Source organism: Pleurodeles waltl, chromosome 4_1, assembly GCF_031143425.1.
Source record: "Pleurodeles waltl isolate 20211129_DDA chromosome 4_1, aPleWal1.hap1.20221129, whole genome shotgun sequence".
Taxonomy (NCBI): Eukaryota; Metazoa; Chordata; class Amphibia; order Caudata; family Salamandridae; genus Pleurodeles; species Pleurodeles waltl.
The window spans coordinates 421,619,022-421,639,289 of record NC_090442.1 but is presented as its reverse complement, the minus strand read 5'-3'; positions in this window follow the sequence as shown (position 1 = coordinate 421,639,289).

Here is a 20,268-nt window from a genome sequence, read left to right as displayed (position 1 = left end):
ACAACACCCAAGCACATACTGATGCATTCACCAACATATCCTGGATCACAAATATTCATATACTGACACAGCCAGACACACACTGATGCATACACTAACACATACAGGCACAATAAACCATTGGTGGTGAACACCGCTGCAGCAGAAATGGCCAGTCAAATACAAAACAAGACAACTTTGGCCAGAACAAAAAACCCACACCTGACACAAATACACACACCCCACACACCCGCCAACAGCACTATAAAACACACACCCACATCACGCACAATCCTTTGCAAACACAAGAAGATGGCTTTACTTTGCTACGCCAATCCTAAAGAGAACTGCACACAGATATCACAACTACCTATTCATCTGACACGCACCACAAACCACACACCCCACCACTTCACACATCACCCTGTGGACAACATACACACACCACACAACACTGATGTCCCCACAAAGGCACCCTAGTTTAACCGATGAGGAGTTGCGGGTCATGTTAGAGGAAATAGTCAGGGTAGAGACACAGCTGCTTGGAGCACAGGTCCAACAGATTTCCAATGCCAGGAAGATGGAGCTGTGGTGGAGGATCGTGGACAGGGTGAACGCCGTGGGACTACATCCATGCACAAGGGACGACATAAGGAAGAGGTGGAATGACCTACGGGGGAAGGTGCATTTCATTGCAGCAAGACACCAGCTCACTATCAGGAGGACTGGTGGTGGACTCCCACCTCCTCCCCCACAGCTGACAGCATGGGAGGAGCAAGTGCTCACTGGAGTAGCCAGAGGACTGGACACTGGTCAGTCAACATTTACTACCTATCACCCCCCATACCTGCATGCCACCACAATCCCTCACCCTGACACCCATCACCCAACTCCATCCCACACAGTACACCACCACAATTACCAAAACGAAATGCCAAGCCCTGCATGCCATACCCACTGCATGCACATCCCTTCCAGCCCTGCATGTACACCAACCACCAATGCATGCACAGCATGGAGAACTAACAATCCCACAATCCATCGCCATACACAATCGAAGGTGGCAGAGCATCAGCAATAACATTGGGGAAGCTAGTGATGCAGAATATGTCACAGACATGTAGCATGACACACCACTTATATCCCCACCGGTGCCTCAGCCAATTTCAGCAGCAAGAAGGTGCCATGACTACCCAGTCCCCCACCAGAAGATGCCCCCAGTGATGACAGCAACTCAGGAACTCTGAATCTGGAAGAACTCTGTGGCCCATCAGGGACCACTGATCAGTCAGCTACCCCATCCTACACCCAGTCCACTATAGAGCCTCCCCCCTCAGAATCCAACACCACAGCAGCCATGCAACGTCCCCAGACCTCTGTCCCCAGGGCACGTTAATCAGTAGTGTACCCACCTGTTCAGGGACCCAAGTCCACACCTCACAGGCAAGACAATGAGGGTCCAGGGGTCAGTGGGAGTGGGCACACCATTCAGGGGACACAGGCACAGGGACCCAGGGATGGTCGGAGGACATCTGTGTGCCAGGGGGAAGACAGGCCCAGGGAACCGACTGCCCAGGAGGCACTCACTAATATCCTGAGGGCTTACCAACAATCCCAGGACAAGATGGGTCAGGTGTTAAACATCATGCAGGAGAACCAGCAGCTGCAGGGGGAACACCACCAGGAGACCAAGCAAGATTTGCAGGCCCTGAATACAACCATGGTCTCCATTGCAGGGATGCTGGGTGACATGGCCAACATTATGCAGGAGCACACAGCACACCAGCGGGCTCCCTCCACATCTGATGCAGCTAGTGGACAGGAGGCTCTGCCACAGGGCCCACAGGGCACCAGCACCCCCCCCCCCCGGAAGAGGGTGCACCAGCCCTCAAACGGTCCCTGCGACCCAGACAGACACCATATACAGTTGCCAAGACCACCACCAGGAAATGAGCCCCTCTTGAATGTCCACCTTGTGTTCCACTGTGTCATCTTGTCCACTTTGAACTGCCATTGCTCCCCTTCCTATGGCCCCTTGGACACTGGACCTGTGCAACAAACAGACTGGCCCACTACACTGGACTTTTCCCAACCATCACCCCATTCTGTTGCACTGTGCATTGTATACCAGAATATTTAATAAACACCCTTGGACACAATTTGAGTAATAGTGCTTTATCTGAAGTGTATGTACAATGTATTGAACTGTTTTGAACTGCATGGTCCTGTGCAAATGTCCAGTAATATGTTGATCGATCCTACATATGTGTCTCAGCAGTCTGTACACATCAGAGCATTACACTGTTGTAACCACAGCAACATCTGCAATAAGGGAAGACATAGGTCACAGTCAGGTGGGATGCATATGCAGTGACTGGCATTATGCTACAGCCACACAGCACAACACTGAAATGGAGAAATGTTTAGTTCAACAGTCTTACCTGAGTGTCAATGAAGTTCTGCTGTATCATATGTGTCCTGTTGTCCACATCCTCCTCCTCTTCGTCCTACTCACTGTCCTCAGTATCCACCACTGCCACAGGTGCATTGTCACCCCCATCCTCCTGCAGATAGGGCACATGGCATCTGAGTGCCAAGTTGTGCAACATGCAGCACACAACAACAATCCTGCAGACCTTTTCACGGGAGTAGCATAGGGATCCACCTGTCAGATGGAGGCACCTGAACCGGGCCTTCAGGAGACCGAAGGTCCTTTCAACAATCCTCCTGGTATGCCTATGAGCATCATTGTACCCATTCTCAGCCCCTGTTCTCTGATTCCTAACAGGGGTCAGGAGCCTGGACAGGTTTGGGTAGCCAGAATCACCTGCAAGAAGTGAGAGACACACATTAGCCTTGCACAATGGCAGGTGGTTTGAGTCATGAAGGCATACACTGACATACATTGGGTAGGGAATCAGGCTCACCTATAAGCCACACTCTGTGCCTCTGTAGTTGTGCCATCTACTGTGGGCCGCTGCTATTCCTCAGGACAAAGGCATCATGCACCAATCCAGGATACTTGGCAGTGACGTGGGAGATGTGCTGGTCATCTGGACATTGAGTGGAAACTCTTCCTATTCCTGTACACTTGTTCATTGGCACGGGGGTGGACTAAGGCAATATGGGTCCCATCAATGACCCCAATAACATGTGGTATATGTCCCATTGCATAGAATCAAGCCTTCACAGTTTGCAATTCATCTACCTGGGGCAATGCGATTTAGCTGCACATGTGTTTGAGCAAGGCTGCCAAAACCCTTGGAAGCACAATAGAGAACATTGGTTGTGACATTCCTGCAGCCAAGCCCACTGTCACCTGGAAAGAGCCAGTTGCCAGGAAATGGAGCACTGAGAGTACCTGCATAAGAGGGGGTATTACAGTGGTACAGATAGCAGGTAGCAGATCAGGCTCCAATTGTGCACACAGCTCTGTGATTGTGGCCCTGTCCAGACGATAGGTGAATATGATGTGCCTGTCCTCCAGAGTAGCCAAGTCCACAAGGGGTCTGTACACGGGTACTTGCCTCCTCCTCCTTCCTCCAGAGTGGTTGGTAACTAAGGGACCCAAAAGTGAGAAGGGAGTGACAACAGGAACTATGAACAGGATCAGTGTGCACAGAGAATGTTTGTATGTTGGACACTCAAATTGTCTAGGTGTGTACATTCGACAACAGTGATGCACTTTTAAATCAGTACATGTGTACTAGCAGTAGAAAACGGCAACCACCTGTCCTATATGGAGAGACAGGTGGAAGTGACCTCACTCCACCGGCATTAGGCGTCATGGTGGAAGGCGGTCTGCACCACCATGCAATTCCTCATTGGCTAACATGGGCCTCTATGAAGTATAGGAACCAATGATGATCAACTCCGTCGGTGTCGGTGTTCACCGCCGTGGCCGTGACTGCCATTTTCCTTCTACCACTTCACTTGATTCCTGACTTTCCACAGGACCACATCTATACTGCGCGTGTCTGGAACATGCCATGGCCCGTGCTACAGGGAAAGGGCCCCAGCCTTCACGTCGGAAGAGTTGGAGAGGCTCGTGGATGGAGTCCTACCCCTGTATGGGCAGTTGTATGGGCCTCCAGACCAACAGGTGAGTACATCATGGGTACATTGCATGCGGCATGGCTGCCTGGAGATATATGTGTGCTGGCAGTGTGCCATTTGGGGGGGTATGGCTGGTGGCAGTGTCTATGCAGTGGTAGTTGTGGAGTCATGTGTGTGCTTGATGAAGGCCAAATGCAGTATGTGAGCCATTTCTTCAACAGGCTGGATTGCATGGTTAATGGTGTCCTTCTGTCTGTGTTTCCTCTGCAGGTCAGCGCTCATCAAAAGAAAGAAGAAGGGGTTGTGGCGTGTCATCAACAAGGACGTGCAGACCCTGGGGGTCCATAGCCCCCACTGCAGGAAACTGTGGGAGGACCTGAGTCGCTGGGCTTGGAAGACCACAGAGACCCAGGTGGGGACAGCCTCCCAACGAAGGAGGGGTGCCCGTCAAAACCTGAACCTCCTGATGGACTGCATACTGGTGGTGACCTACCCAGCGCTGGATGGGCACTTGAGGGCATCACAGCAACCACAAGGGGGCGAGTACAGTGTGTGTGACAACCATCTATGTTGCCTGGCATGGGATTTTGGTACAGGGTTCTAGTCAGTTGATGCCCCAATATGCCAGCTTAGACAGTGAGGTGTGGTCCAGCTTAGGTATTTTGGGTGTAATGCTTATTTTAGATGGCTAAGTGGCAGGCCTTCCATGTCAGACAGGGCTTAGTTTTTTCCAGATGATGTGCAAATGGTTGTGTCTGACTCCTTCCTGCTGTGGTACCTAGTCAATTGTATGCCAGTGTGGTCTATACTGCCCATTCTTAGTCCCTTTGTGTGATGGTGATGTGTATGCCATCCATGCTGTTGTTGCTGTGATTGACCCTGTGCTCCCTTTCTCTCCCCTCTCCTTTTGTCATCCTGCTCATGTGTGCATTAACATCATCTGGCCAAGGAACTAGGGCAGCAGTGAGAGGGAGCTGCAGCCCATGGGACCCAGGAGGCAGAGTCCACCGATGCTGAGGGGACCAGTGGGACGGAGGGCGAGGGGAGCACCATGGGGGACAGGAGCTGATTCAACTGACTCTGATACCTTCTCTGATGGGAGTTCCTTGGTGGTGGCGGACCCCTCTGGAATCACCCCAGCTACAGGTTCAACCTCCCTCCCAGTAGCACCCCACTGAGATGCCCGTGCCCTCTCACCCAGGAGGGTGGGCGTCTCCTTTGCCCCAAGCACCTCAGGCCCTGCCCCAGTCAGCCCTGCTGCCCTCAGTGAGGAGGCTACTGACCACCTCAGATCCATCTGAGATCCATCTCTTTAGGGGAGTCAACCATAGTGAATGCAATCCAAGGGCTGCCATCCCAAAGGCAGCAATGCAATCCTTTCCTGGAGGGCATTCACTGTGGCTTGGCAGCCCTACAGAGATTTCCGTTTCCGGCTCTGGCCTCCTCCCTGATGGCAGCCAGTGTCCCTGTTTCTTCCGCCCCCCCTCCAACTACCACTTCCCAGTCCCAGTCTCCTCACCCCAAACCCATACCATGCACACATTCTGACAACCATGCATACAAAACAACAGACAAGACTCGCACAGACAAACACAGGCACCACACTTCAGTCCACAAGCACTCACACAGCCGACACTCAGATGTACACACAACATCTTCCACTGCCTCCACTGTCTCTCCCTCACAGTCACATCCACATTTACACCTGCATGCACAGCATCAACAGTCCCTGAACCTGCCACCTGCACAACCTTGCCCACAGTCACCACAACAGCAGACCTGCAGACATGCACCCCACATACCGCATGTGCAGTCACCACTACTACCATCACCACCTCATGCAGCACACCCACCTCACTTGCAGACACCACCACAACATCCATCCACACATCCTGTTTGATCTCACCCATCCTGTCTGCCCCCCTCCAAAGACGCACAAACGCACGCATCGCACACCATCCACCTCACACAAGCACACTGTCCATGCACCTCCACCCAAGTCCAGCATACCTCCTCCTCTTACATTCATTCCCTCTACCTCCACTCCCATCTCTCTTCCCACATCCCACCCCACTGACCCTAAAAAGCTTTTCCTTTCCCACCTTGACCTCATCCCTCCCCCTCCCGTCCTGCCTGCAAGAGAAAGGTCCCACCCCTCTCTAGCCCAGTACCTCTAGCATCCAGTCTGACCCTGTTCCACCCCCAAAGATTTTAGCTGTCGCGAAGGGGCACATGAGTGCGACTCCGCCCCCCCACTCCAAGCCTACTCCTCTGCTCTCAAAACAGAAGGCTAAAGTGCTGTACCCTCCTAAACCAAAACCCAAAACAAAGGAAACACCTCCCGAAGCCAAACCCAAGGAGCCCCCTGCCAAACCAAAAGGCAAGGAGCCCCCTCCCAAACCAAAAGCCAAGGAGTGTAGTTAAAGAGGAAAGAGCTACTGGTAAGAGAACTGAGAAGTTTCTTAAAAATAATTTGTGGAAAAATGCAAAGTGAACACAACAATGCAAATAAAAAGCAATATTTGAACTCACTTAAAAACGATATTGAGTAAGTTACATTACAAGTAATAAAGGCCCTATTATGAGTCTGGTAGTCTCAAGACCCCCACATTACGACCCTGGCATTTGGACCGCCTAAGACCACTATCTCCGCCAGGATCTTTGATCCTGATGGGATGACGGGGGTCCTGGTTGTAATCAGCCACGGTGGCGCTGAAGTTAGCGCCGCTGTGCTGGTTGCAACCATGTTCTTTGCCAGCCTTTTCATGGCGGTTGTACCTCCATGAAAAGGCTGGCAGGGACCAAGCGCAGGGGGCTACAGGGGCCCCCCACCCCAGCACAGCAAAGTGTGCATTCTGAGGGTGCCAGGGAGGCCCCTGTGTGAGGGTACTTGACTTGGCTCCATGTGGAGCTGAATTCACTGCTGCCACTTTTTAAACTTGGCTGACTAGCAGAAACCTTGGTTTCCGCCAGTCAGCCCACTGGAAAACTCGTAATGGGGTCGGTGAAGAGACCAGCAGCACTGTGGCGGTATCCTCATCGGGAGTTTAGCAGTCGGGTTTTTCCAACCACCAAACTCATAATCAGCCCCTAAGTCTTCTAAGAAAGGAGATAGTTTAACAAGAAGAAAGAAGCAATTTAAGGAAATAAAAGTCAGAATGATTCGTAGCAGGGTAATAAATAATTTAGTACGAACAATGAGGCAGTATAAAAGGAGAAGAGAAGCAGTGAAACAAAAACAACATACAGAGACTGTAGTTGATAAGGCATTTGCCCTGAAGAGGAAACTGTTAATTTTGATACTGAACAGAATGAGGACACTGGACAAAACAATGTTGTCTATGACGAGAAGAAGGCAGAAAAAAGACTTGTCGGTAGAAGTAATTTCTGCAAAATTGTCGGAGCAGAATGAAAGCCCACATCAAGTACTAAACCTTTCTTTAAATGAAGAAAGCTACTTCCAAGAGAACACAGTGCATGCAGTTGAAATAACTGGTCGATGCTATGAGGTGAAAATGGTAAACCTATTGCAAAAGAGGAGATATTTCATAGGAATGTAGAGGAAGTGATAGGTGAAGAGGTACAAGGATGGCGTAAACAGGCCCCTGTGTATAAGTGGAACTGTAGCCATATTTGTAGTGCTCATGAGGAATCAATTGATGTATTGAGAACTTTCCTAGAGAATTTCCATGCAGAAGTCTGAAACAGAAAATTGGAATGTTGCAAGTGCTGGATTAGCGCAAAGTAAGGAAATATACCAATTTAAAAGGGCATTCACTGGCTTTTATATCAGAGAAAGTGTGCAGAAGCACCTTTCATCACTTTAGAATGGTAGCTGTGCATTACTCTAAAATGAGAAAGTTTGTTAGGAGACTTTACTTTGTGAAAATGCCGCCCTTATGTTTAGAAAAGGTGAATAGAGCTCGATTGCCTGGCACTATGGCAGAGGTAGAAAAAGATTGTGAAGATGTTCAGTTTTGTTTCTTTGGTCCTGAACAGGATTCTACAGAAAACGAGGAGTTGGTTACTGAAGGTGCAGAGGAGCAGGACACAGGTATTAGTATTTAAAACTTTACTTAAGAGATCACAGACTTAACAGAGTTTCTTCAGAGCAACCAAAAAGTGTCTGTATTTGTTGTCGACAAACTCACTACAAAAGTCAAACTCGCAATGTTGTTGCATACTCACAAACTTAACAGGAGAACAGAGATAAGTGGCAAGAATTTGCTGTGTATTTATTTGTAGAGGAAAGCTTTGACAGTTCAACACAGCAAATTATTTGTAGATATTTCTATGATAAGTTAAAGGACAATAAAAGGCAAGCCAGGACAATACATAACAAACTAGAATTGGCTTCAATTCCAGAAAAACTTAGGGCCTGATTATGAGTTTGGCAGTCTGGACACCACCATGGCAGTGGCTGCTGTACGACCACCGCAGTGTTGGCGGTCCAACTGCCATATTATGATACATGCGGTTAGATAGACAAAAGACTGCCACGGTCCCACCCACACCATGAGCAAATCTAGACCGCGGTGTTGGAAAGATACGCCAATGCATATATCAGAGGGCGGACCACCAGTACAGCTGCCGTCCCAATCACAATGTTGCTTCCTGCTGACGTGACCGTGACAGTCCAACCACCACAGTTGAGCTGGCGGTATCAGAGAGATATAAGGCCGAAACTCACCTGTAGGCAGCCTCACACATCCGGTGCTTTCACGGAGCCGATCCTACATGTCCTGTTGCTGCTTGGGCTGCTCGATGGAGCACAAAATTGACGTCATCATGGATGCAACTGGTGTAAGTCAAACACCTACCCATTTCCTCCAACTCAACATTTCGACGGGCCGCCATTGATCTGGTATGTAAGCTGTGCTCCATGCCCCAAATATTTTTTATGTGCCTCAGTTCAGAGTTGTACACAACGTATGCACCAGCACAGCCCCATGGTGCCCCCTTTGCCCAGGTCACTCACACTGCACCGCCACACTCTATAAAACTTGATATGTGTGCACATCCCAGTTTCAGGGATAGTGATGTGTTCATAACATTGTGTCAAACAATAGCCAATCCACATCAATATCACACCTGCAAATTGAAGTGACATCCTCACATTGTACACATGCCATGCCCTGTTGTGACAGAAGACATACATCTGTATGGATGTGTCACTAAACCCAAGCACACCTTCCCTGCAAAATCCTTGTAATGGACGCACACATATTACTCACATTGCAAGAGAATGTAAGGTAAATGGGATGCGGAATACTTTGTGTGACAAACATCCAAAGCATACAATGTTAACAATCCCTGCAGAATAGGTAGGCTGCATCAGTGGGACCCCAGGATGAGTGTTGCCCAGAGACACATTTCACTTTGCACATGCCTCAAAAAACCCTATTTGCACAGGAACTGCAGCCTGATGAATAGCATAACCAAGTGCCATGCCCATGTGGAAAATGTGTAAGTGCAAGTCTAGACAGCAAATACACCTGTAACAGCATGGATCACACATTTAGATAAAATAGGTGTATGGTACACAAATTAAAATGGACACATGTCCATTAAGTTGTATAGGAAGGTAGCACAATTAAACACCCTCAATGTGTTGGCAAACAAACCTCTAGCTTGCACACATTAAACAAATGTCCAATCTACATCAGTGGGAGAAATGTAACCCAATAGATGTTGATACTGACCAAGCTAATAAGAAATACTTACCATATGAAACAACACTCAATGCAATGCAAACCCGATTGGATCACAACCCACACATCCATCCATAGAACATCACCCCTTGTCCTAGGTGACACTAGCACTGGTTACAAAGTCAGATATTACCAACCTCTGCAAATGGATTATTAATCAGGGTGGAATAAACACAACTGTAGTCATACCTCACATATTATTCATGAACATCAAAAAGATAAAAAAGTATTGGTAGGACCAATGTATAGCAAAGCAAACAACTGAACTTTAATTACAAACCTCCAAAAACGGAGAAGAAGCAACTGGCTAGTTCTTGGTAAAAGGTGTGCTGAGCACACTGCTGTGCCCCACAACTTGCATCATATATCACTGCCACAGAAACCTCCATGGGAAAGGGCATTTAGTGGGTATTCTGGGCACTTCAATGATCACTCTTGAGTGGGGTGGGGTTGGGTTTTGGATGGGAAGGGTTTGATCTTGGGAGGGGTGGGCTTCACTTTGGGAGGGGTCTGCTTCTTCTTGGGTTTGGTTGGGGTATGGTGGGGCCCAGGGGGGCCAGGTGCCACGGGGAGGACTTGGTTGGTGAAGGGGGGATGGGTTGGGTATGGCCGTGGTCCTTTTTGCTTTGGAAGTGGGGGTGGGTTCCACAAGGGTAAAGGCAAGGTCAAACATAAAACTTTCTTTGGAAAAATGGGGAGGGTGTAGAGGAGGGATTAGGGGTTGGAAGGTTGAGGAAGTACCTGTGTCTAGTGTGGCTTTGGGTGTTGTTGGTGCTGGTATGTGTATGTCAGACGTTTGTGTTTAGCTGGTGTCTGTTATATGTGTGTGTAGGCATTTGCATCTCTTCGTGGGCTGTGACATGGTTGTGATGGATATGGTGGGAGTAGTGAATGTGTGTGGGTGGGAGTGGTCTCAGGAGGTATGGTGGATGTGGTTATTGTGTCTGTGGGAGTTGGGAAGGTGTCTGGGGTTATGATGGATGTGGTGGTTGTATCTGGGGGTGTTGGGGTGGTGTCTGGGGGGTATGGTGGATGTGGTGGTGGTTGTGACTGGGGTGAGTGACTGTTGAGTGCTTGCGTGCTTGTGTGTCTTGAGGTGTTTGTGTTTATATGTGCTGCTTGTGGCTGTTGAGGTATGTGCGTGCGTATATGCGAGTGTGCTTTGAACAGGTATGGGAAAAAGGAAATTGGATGAGGAAGTGGAAGGTGATGGGGGAATTGTGGGGGGTGGAAGGATGCCGTGAGGGAGGAGCCCAGAGCCTGAAAAGATCTCTGTAGGCAAGACATAGCACTGTGAATGCCTTCCAGAAACACAACTATCAGTTTGGAGCTGGGTGCCCTGCACCTGGATGGCATTCAGAATGGCAGTCTGACCCACAGAGATGCTCCTCAAAAGGTCAATAGCCTGCTCACTCAGGGCATCAAGGGTAACAGGGACAAGGGTGAGAAGGAAATAGTTACCCAACTGGGTGGGGAGCAAAAGAGAGGGGGGAGGTGGAACTGGGGGTGAGGTACAAGGATGAAGCAGGTGCAGGCCCTGATTGTTCCACCACTTCTAGGGAGTGTCCACTGGAGATCGGCTCAGAAGAAGATGATGAGGAGCCGGTCTCCTCTATGGCACTCCCCTCCCCCTCCAGGCCACTGGGTCCCCCTGTGTTGGATGTCTCGTGGCCAGAGGTTCCAAGGCCATCTGCTTTCCCATTGATGTTGGCCTTGTCTTCCCCCCTTGCCTGTGATGATGCTGAAATCAAAGACAAATAGGGTCAGTCCATGTGCCGGAACACACGTGAACAACAGTTTTGAGTACAAACCAATAGATAATGTACAGTAGCCCACAGCCACAAGGTCCTCCAAAGTGCCTCTAACATTTGCAACACTACACACATGCATGCTACATGAACTGTAAACATTTGCACACAGGATAACCAGATTCACAGACAACTTCAGTTTCTTGAGTGAAGTTGTCCAATCACAATACCCTTGGATCAAGTAGGAGAGCTTGTCACCTTGAATGGATTGGCTCTTGTAGCAACCCTCACTAACCTGTTGGCATCAAATATAATGGCAATGCCAAGGACATTGTCACAGTTTCCACACAAGGTCCTGCAATCAGCAAATGTTCTCATACACAATACCACATCAGGATGAAAAGATGGGCAAATATTCCAGCCACATTGCAGAAAGAAGTACAGTAGCCCGAAGAAGGTGACATGGATACATCCATGTCACTCTGTAAAAAGTCCCTAATCTTAATTTCTCAATATGTACATTGTCAAAATAGTGTAATGGAAGTTGTACTAATACTGCTTTGCTGGATAACATGTCTTGCACAGAAAAGTACACCGGAGACAATCTGGTAAAAATGTCTGGGAGTTTTGTGGGTAAATGTCCAAAGCACAATGAATCAGCTAGGCCTAGGGAAGTCACCTGTTTCGATTGGTACTTCTGAAAACACCCTTCTAACATTGCATTACTAAAAGGCAATAATCCATTGAATGTTCAGGGAATCTCTAAAATCTGGAGAGGCCCTTTAACATGTTTCCTAGTGGTAAGGCACATTTCACTACCTTTATATCATGCAAACAAAGATTCAATTGAATTATTGAGTGTACACACTCATATATGATTCCAACATTTCTGCACATCAGTCTCTGATGCATGTCAACAGTCAGGTAATGAACCATCAACAATTGAGATGTGCAAGGCACTTAACAAAAAGATTCAACATTAATGGCATGGAAATGTACATTTTAAGTATTGTATGTCTACCTGGCTTGTCCTTCATTGCTTCTGCAATTGTTCATGATAAATAATATGGAGTACTGGGTTAGGGTATGTGTGACCCAACAAACAATGTTAGCACATTCCTGTCTGTGGTACCACATGAACTCTATACCCATCATATGAAACTATTTAATAAGAGATTTTAGCATGCACACATATGTGATGGAATCAGACATCACCCCATGAAGACAGGTAGATCATGGGAGTCATTCTGACCCTGGCGGTAATTACCGCCATGGCGGAGGTCGGCGGTAGCACCGCCAACAGGCTGGCGGTGCACCGCTGGGCATTCTGACCGCGGCGGTTCAGCCGCGGCCAGAAACGGAAAGTCGGCGGTGTACCGCCGACTTCCCGCTGCCCTTGAGAATCCTCCATGGCGGCGGAGCGCGCTCCGCCGCCATGGGGATTCTGACACCCCCTACCGCCATCCTGTCACTGGCGGGTCTCCCGCCAGGAACAGGATGGCGGTAGGGGGTGCCGCGGGGCCCCTGGGGGCCCCTGCAGTGCCCATGCCAATGGCATGGGCACTGCAGGGGCCCCCGTAAGAGGGCCCCACGAAGAATTTCAGTGTCTGCTTTGCAGACACTGAAATTCGCGACGGGTGCAACTGCACCCGTCGCACCTTCCCACTCCGCCGGCTCCATTCTGAGCCGGCGTCCTCGTGGGAAGGGTGTTTCCCGCTGGGCTGGCGGGCGGACTTTCGGCGGTCGCCCGCCAGCCCAGTGGGAAAGCCAGAATGACCGCCGCGGTCTTTCGGCGGGAACCGCTTGGCGGGCTGCGACCGCCGTCCGCCGCGGTCAGAATCACCCCCCATGTATGAAAGAGTAGTGGAAATGATACTAGAAAAGTGCAAGGTACACATGCTAACATGTAGGCACAAATACTGATGCCACAAGTGATGTTACACAAATCAGTTAACTTTGCATTCAATATTTAGTAGGAAAAAGTATTGTTCTCTGACTGTAGCTGCTGTTCTCCCCTCAAATGCCCAGTATGCAGGCCACCAGGGGGGTCATGGTCCAGTGTATAAGCAGCCCACGTTGGGAAGACAGCCCCAGTTGGACCTCTGCGATCTTCCGGGCAGAGCATCTCAGGTCCTCCCACCTTTTTTCGACAGTGGATGCTCTGCCGGCGATAGACCCTCAGGGTCCACATCTTCCTGGCGATGGCTCTCCAAATCCCTTGCTTCTCATGGGCATTGACCTGTATGGATGCAATAGACAAATGAAGAGGTCACAATGGCACTTTATTATTGCAACTGGCTGTGTAACACACATTTTTGAAACACCTAGAACAAACATTTTGTAATTGTCAACACACAACATGTGTACACACATGGTGAGAAGTACAGGGACATAAAAACATACTTTTGGAGTCATCTGCTGGCTATCCACAAACCTGGTCATGGCCTACACTTACTAAGCAAGTCCACTGACATATTGTAGCCCAGAGCCAAGCAACATGTACTGTGATGTGAGCCACTAGGAAACACAACACACCATTGTGACCTTCTGAAGGGTAAACTACTTGTGCATGCCTGTACAGACACCTTTACAATCAGGCACACTGACTTGCTGCCTATGGTCCATATAGGCAACTACCATGGTAAAGATTACACCGTAAGACTTAGGTGATGATAAAAGGGCTGGCATGGGTGTCACTGGAAGCTTCTTCTCTGTGGATGTGTGGAAATGTGGTCTACATAATGGAATCTCCTCCAAATTCTGAGTGGATTTGTGCGGAATGTACTAGAATCACAGGAAACCACTTACCATATGTGGCACTCCTACAGCGATGACATTCAACATACCAAGGTATGTTTGGTATGACTGGTTGCATGTAACAGCGCTAGTGGTTCAAATGTCATAATCTCCCCTGCATCAACCAACTATCTGCACTGTGGTTTTTTCCCCTTGTGGAATAGGCCTGTACTGTACAAACATGACTTCTGGAAAGGTGACAATATACATGTGAGAGTAAGGGGCCTGTAATTAGGCAATGACAAATATTGACAATTAGGGCCAATGGAACTAAGTATCAGGTTAGGTGGTTACCTCAGTTCCCATTTCTAATGTAGTAAATGTAAAAGCATGCAGACCAAATCTTGATTCAGAAGACTCATTTTGGCCACATCCAAGGATAAGAAGGTCTACAAGGATTAGACCCAGTGCCTTAGTTGCATAGCCACAGTTACTGTGCACCAGCCTGGGCTATGTCCCATACTTTGAAATTTGACCAGCCTTGCTCTCTGCAGGCTGAGCATACAGAACCTACATGAGCAGCATATTACCATCACTTTCAAGAATGGCAGTACATCCTGTGGCCATCCTATGTGTGGGTTTGGGGTTGTGTGGCACTCTGAAGGGCTCAGTGAGTTGTACATGGTCTCATACCACAATTTGCCAAGGCCTGATCTGGGCTGAGTGATTTGTGGGACTTTACACTTTGCTAACAACATCCTCAACTGACTTAAACAGTATACATACACAGCTCATGCTGTAATGCAAATACATGCACTGTGTCATTTACCATCATCTAATCATCAGGCAAGCCATTGTTTGGCTGCAAAGTTTACTTGCGAAGATATTTGAATGTATTAGAAGGAGGATCTAGGGCTCATCACACATCACAAAACACAATGATCATTTGAAATACTCAGAATATGGGGCTCCACGATCCACAACCTGTGCATCCTATGTGTGGACCACATATTGGGACAACAGGTACCCAAATGACTCACTGGGACTCAGAGGCACATTTTAGCCTGTGAGGAAGGAAAGGATGGTTTTGAACATAGTGAAATGCATATGTGAGATAGTTACCTGTTCCTCTGGTGAGCCATAGAGCTGACCAAACAGAGGAAGAGCCTCTTCAACAAGTTTCTCCAGCCCCTCTGGAGAGAGGGCAGGAGCCCTTATACCTGCTTGGACTGGCATGATTGCTCCCAGAGGTGGCACACAGCAACTGAAGTGGTGGAGGCGATGATGGCAGCAGTGTCAGGAGGCAAGGAAGTTTTTTCCAAACCGCAGCATACATGTCATACCGTTGATGGGCACAGCCATTGAGCCACGACTGTCACAATCAACAACGTTAGCCTATGGCTGCGTACACCATGGTTGGAACCGCCCACCATGCCATCGACTTCCCCCCGGGAAGTTCCTAAAGTCCAACGAACAAGGTCAGGCATCTGCCATTTTAATAGTTGAAACTACAGTTTTGATGACTTAGAAATGCTTCACATCATCTATTAATGTGTAGTAACATCTCAACACATTTAAAGCTACCTTGATAGGCAGATTCTCCTGAACAGTCATGAGTGAACGAGGTTTGGCATCTGACATTTTGGCAGTTGAAACTACAGTTTTGTTGACTTTAAAATGCTTCACATAATCTATTAATGTGTAGTAACATATCAACAGATGTAAAACTACCTTGATAGGTAGATTCTCCTCCACAGTCATCAGTGTAGTGTGTTGCTAGTAACAAATGTCATAGAACCACAGTGCACTGTATGCCACCAGTGATGGTATTTTTGGCGATGGGAACATACTTTACAATATTAAGGGGCACAAAAGAAGCAGATGTGTTATGTGCATATATATGTAGTAGACACATGTCTAGACAGACATGGGGATCAAAGCTGGACCTTAAGTAGTAGACAGTTTTGATGTGTAATAGGTGTAATGTATTTCCAGTCATTAATGTTTTATCACATTACTTTGATCTTCATCATCAGACATATTGATCTGGACACAGTGACTAATGCTCCAACTCATTTAATTCGACAAATAGGTACCCTGGGAGAAGGAGGATGTGACAACCTCCAGTCTATCATCCATTTTCAGACCTCTAGACCATGGAAGAACATGACATAATAAAGCATATCCATCTGAATAGGCAAACAATACAAGATCTATGTCTTCAGCTGGAGCAAGATCTCATGCCTCAAAAAACGAATCCAACATGTATACCACCCATTGTGAGGCTCATTGCATTATTACACTCGTGACCACAGGAACACTTCAATATACAGTGACTATATCTGGTGGTATGTCACAACCTATGTTCAATGGTGCTATAAGTGACATGCTATCAGCAATGATGAAACACATTGACAGGTATGTCAGTTTCCATAGACGTGAGGATTTAGCCAATGTGAAGGTTGGCTTCTAAAGATTTCGTTGGCTCCCACATGTTGTGGGGCCATTGATGGCACCGATAGTGGATTGGTGCCACTGCATGCCAGTGAACAAGTCTATTGCAACAGAAAACACTTCCATTTGATCAACGTGCAAGCTGTCTGGTGGGCAGATCTGTACATTTCAAACATCTGTGCCCTTTTCCCAGGTTTAGCCCATGATTCATTTGTAATGCGGAACAGAACCATACCCCACCTGATGTCACAACTGCGAACGGAGAGGGCCTGGCTTGCTGATAAGTTACATCTGTTGTGATCCTGTGTGTGCAATGTCAGGTGCTACAATCAGGAAGTGTGTGACTGATTGTGGCACCCATGTCTCATTACAAAACAGGAGACTCAGCATATCCCAACCATTCATGGTTGTTAACACTGCAGAGGAATCCAACTACGCCAAGGAAAGTCTGCTTCAATGAGGCTCATGGAAGAACATAGCTGCCAGTTGAGGGGCTTTTGGGCTTCTGAAGGTCAGATTTTGTTGCCTTGACAAGACTTGGGGAGCTCTCCTCCAATCACCCAGGAAGGTGTGTCAAATCTCTGTGGCATACTGCATGCTCCAAAATATCGCCTTGCAAAGGAACATCCCTTACACCCCAGAGGAGGGGGAGCCTGCGGTGTCACCGGGTGAGAATCCGGAAATGGCAAATGAAAATGATAGTGGTAAAGAGGAAAGTGCTGACTTGTGACAAGATCTCATCAACAGCTTCTTCTCATGAGTGTAAGTATGTCATGTGATGTTCATGACTTTGGCTGTACAGTAAACTCTTGTTGTGATGATGTGAGGAATATATTTTTGAACAGTTCTGAAGCTCTGGCAAATACTGGCAAAGTGTGTCTGATGAGGAAGCTTTTGACACGGTAACATTTAGGAGATGTTGCTTTGTTTGTGTGAGATTTATAACATGGATTGTGTTTTCCACATGTTTGCTATGCGAATTGTGTTATATGTATGGTTTCTTAACTATACTGCTTGTATTTGTGCTTGTTCAGGTACCTTCACCATTACATCTTCATTGGGACATTTCCAAGTTGTGACATTGGCAGGTATCTGATGCTGTTCTGACATAAGAAGTGGATATGGATTGTTTCTGGGAATGTAGGTCACAGACTTTGGGTGTTCAAGACCTGTGCCAAGACAGCTTGCACAGTGATAGGATGGAAGTTTGGAAGACTCCATTGGAGTTATTCCTTGTCATGTGGTGGCCCTGATGCATCATGAGTGTCATCATGGGGTCAGCAAATATGTAGTCCTAGTCCAAATTCATGTTAGTTTCCCTTCATATTGGCTAGACACTTTTTTGTATGAACTGTATGTAGCTGTTGATGTGTTTCATCATTGTAGGCCAAATTGTCTGTGACATATCACTGACATTTATTTAAGTTATACTACCAGAGGCTAAAGCACTGGATTGTTATGACCTGTGATCAGAAACTGTTGTACTGCCATCTGTCTGAATCTTGCATTATATGATGTTGGATTTCTTTTGTGAGGTAGGCGATGTGACTCCAGCTGATGACCCACTTTCCTGTAGATTTTATTTGCTTATTCTACAGGACAATGTCTGACATATCCCTTCCTTCCATGGTCTGAAGGTCTGCATCTGTAAATTTGATCATTTACTGTGTGTGATTCAATCATGTATGATTTGCTATGTTTCAGATGTATTGACAGTCTATGACTGAACAATGTAATACATTTTCTTTTTTGAGAAGACACTTGTATCTATGTGTTTGTGTGGAATGGTTGTAATCCTGAGCTGGAAACTGTGTACATGCAACATTTCCCTGCATCCACAAGTAGCTTGTTTTTCCTTGTCTGGCTCACATGTTCTTACATATCTGCATTGCTAAATGTGAAATTTAAGACAGAAGACAATGAGTTTGTGACTTCTGAATTTATTACAGTTCTAAGGGTGAAAACAAACTTGTTGCAAAAAGTAACATAAATGAAAAGTGAAGGGGTCAGTCATTGTGAATGAAATCATAGGAGAAGATACCACACCATCAGAAGTCCAAAGTCCAGAGTATTCCTCCCATCAGAAATAGAATGGGATTCAGTTCACAGAGTGATTGTCTGACACACAAAAGGGGACACTAAGGATGAGGTTTCTTGCTGGTAGTGATGGGTGTCTTGCCATCCCCCCTGCTGGATTTTCACATGGACATCCTCGCTTGCAAAGAGCGTGGGGTTCCAGTTGCTGCAGAGGTAGGGGATTTTGAGGGTGGTTGGTCTTCTGGCAGGGCCTCCCTTCCTGTGTCTGCCACAGATGTACCTGGGCTTGATGTATTTGGCCCCAGGAAGGGGTAGATGTTGAGGGGGAAAGCTCTGCTCAGGATTTTATGCATGTCCCTCAGCACCCCTGTTAGGGTGCCCATATTGGGGTTAAGGGCCTCCATTTGTTGGTTTATGTCCCTCTGCAGCTGCTTGATTTCCCGGAGTTTGGTTAGCACCAAGTCCATCACATCTTGGGACTCATGATAGACCCCCAAGACTTGGAAGATGGTATCCTGGTTGTGAGTGGCCCCAGTAGCCTCACTCTGGTGGCCCACAGCATCCCTCCCACAGACCCTACCCCCATGAGCCTGTGCCCTTGGAACAGGGTGCCCTCTCCAACTGGGTCCTGGAACCTTAGTGTCAGAATCGTTGATTTGTTCCTCAGTATCCAGGACTGGGGGGCACAAGTTGGTAACAACTGTGCTAGGTACACAGGTTGGTGGGCATGTTGTCTATGATGGTGAAGCAAGTGCAGGGAGGCCTGAATTAGCTGAATTAGCTGAGTCCCCACACTACACAAATGCTAAACTGCGGAGGCTACATCATTTGAAAGATGGCACAAATGTGTATTTGGAGAAGGGAAGGAAAGCCTGTTGGTTAGACGTACAGAACAGGGCCTCCTGGTAGTTGTAGTCATATAACTCTCTGAGTCCCCACACTACACAAATGCTAAACTCTCAGGGGAGGCTACATCATTTGAGAGATGGAACACAGGTGTATTTGGACAAGTGCACAAAGGCCTGTTGGTTAGAGGTACAGAACCAGGGCCCCCTGGTAGTTGTAGTCATGTCATTCTCTATTACTTCTCAATACTTGACAAATGTTTAGTCTGACATATTTGTCTGCAGATAGATTTACCCATACATTTACACGTCCTGGGATGATCTTTTGATGTTGAAACACCTACAGACCCTATTACAACATATGACATGTAATGGGGATTGGTACATGTGATGTTATGTTTGACAATGCACATTGACAAGCTTACATCTCTGCAACTCTAGGTAAAGTATGTTGGGAAAGTAGATGAACAACACAGTGGCAAAAGGTGAGATGTGAGAATGCAGGACATTGCAGATTTGTGACAGTTTTTGTGTTGTAACTTACCAGACCCCACTCCCCCAGCTGTACCTGTCAAACCCTCAGGATGCAGGATGGCCAAGACGTCTTGTCCCAGGGAAAGAGTTGTAATGGGGCACTGGGAGGATCACCACCAGTCTTATTGGCCTCCATGTGCTCCCTGGAGGCCAGGGAAGGCACCTTCT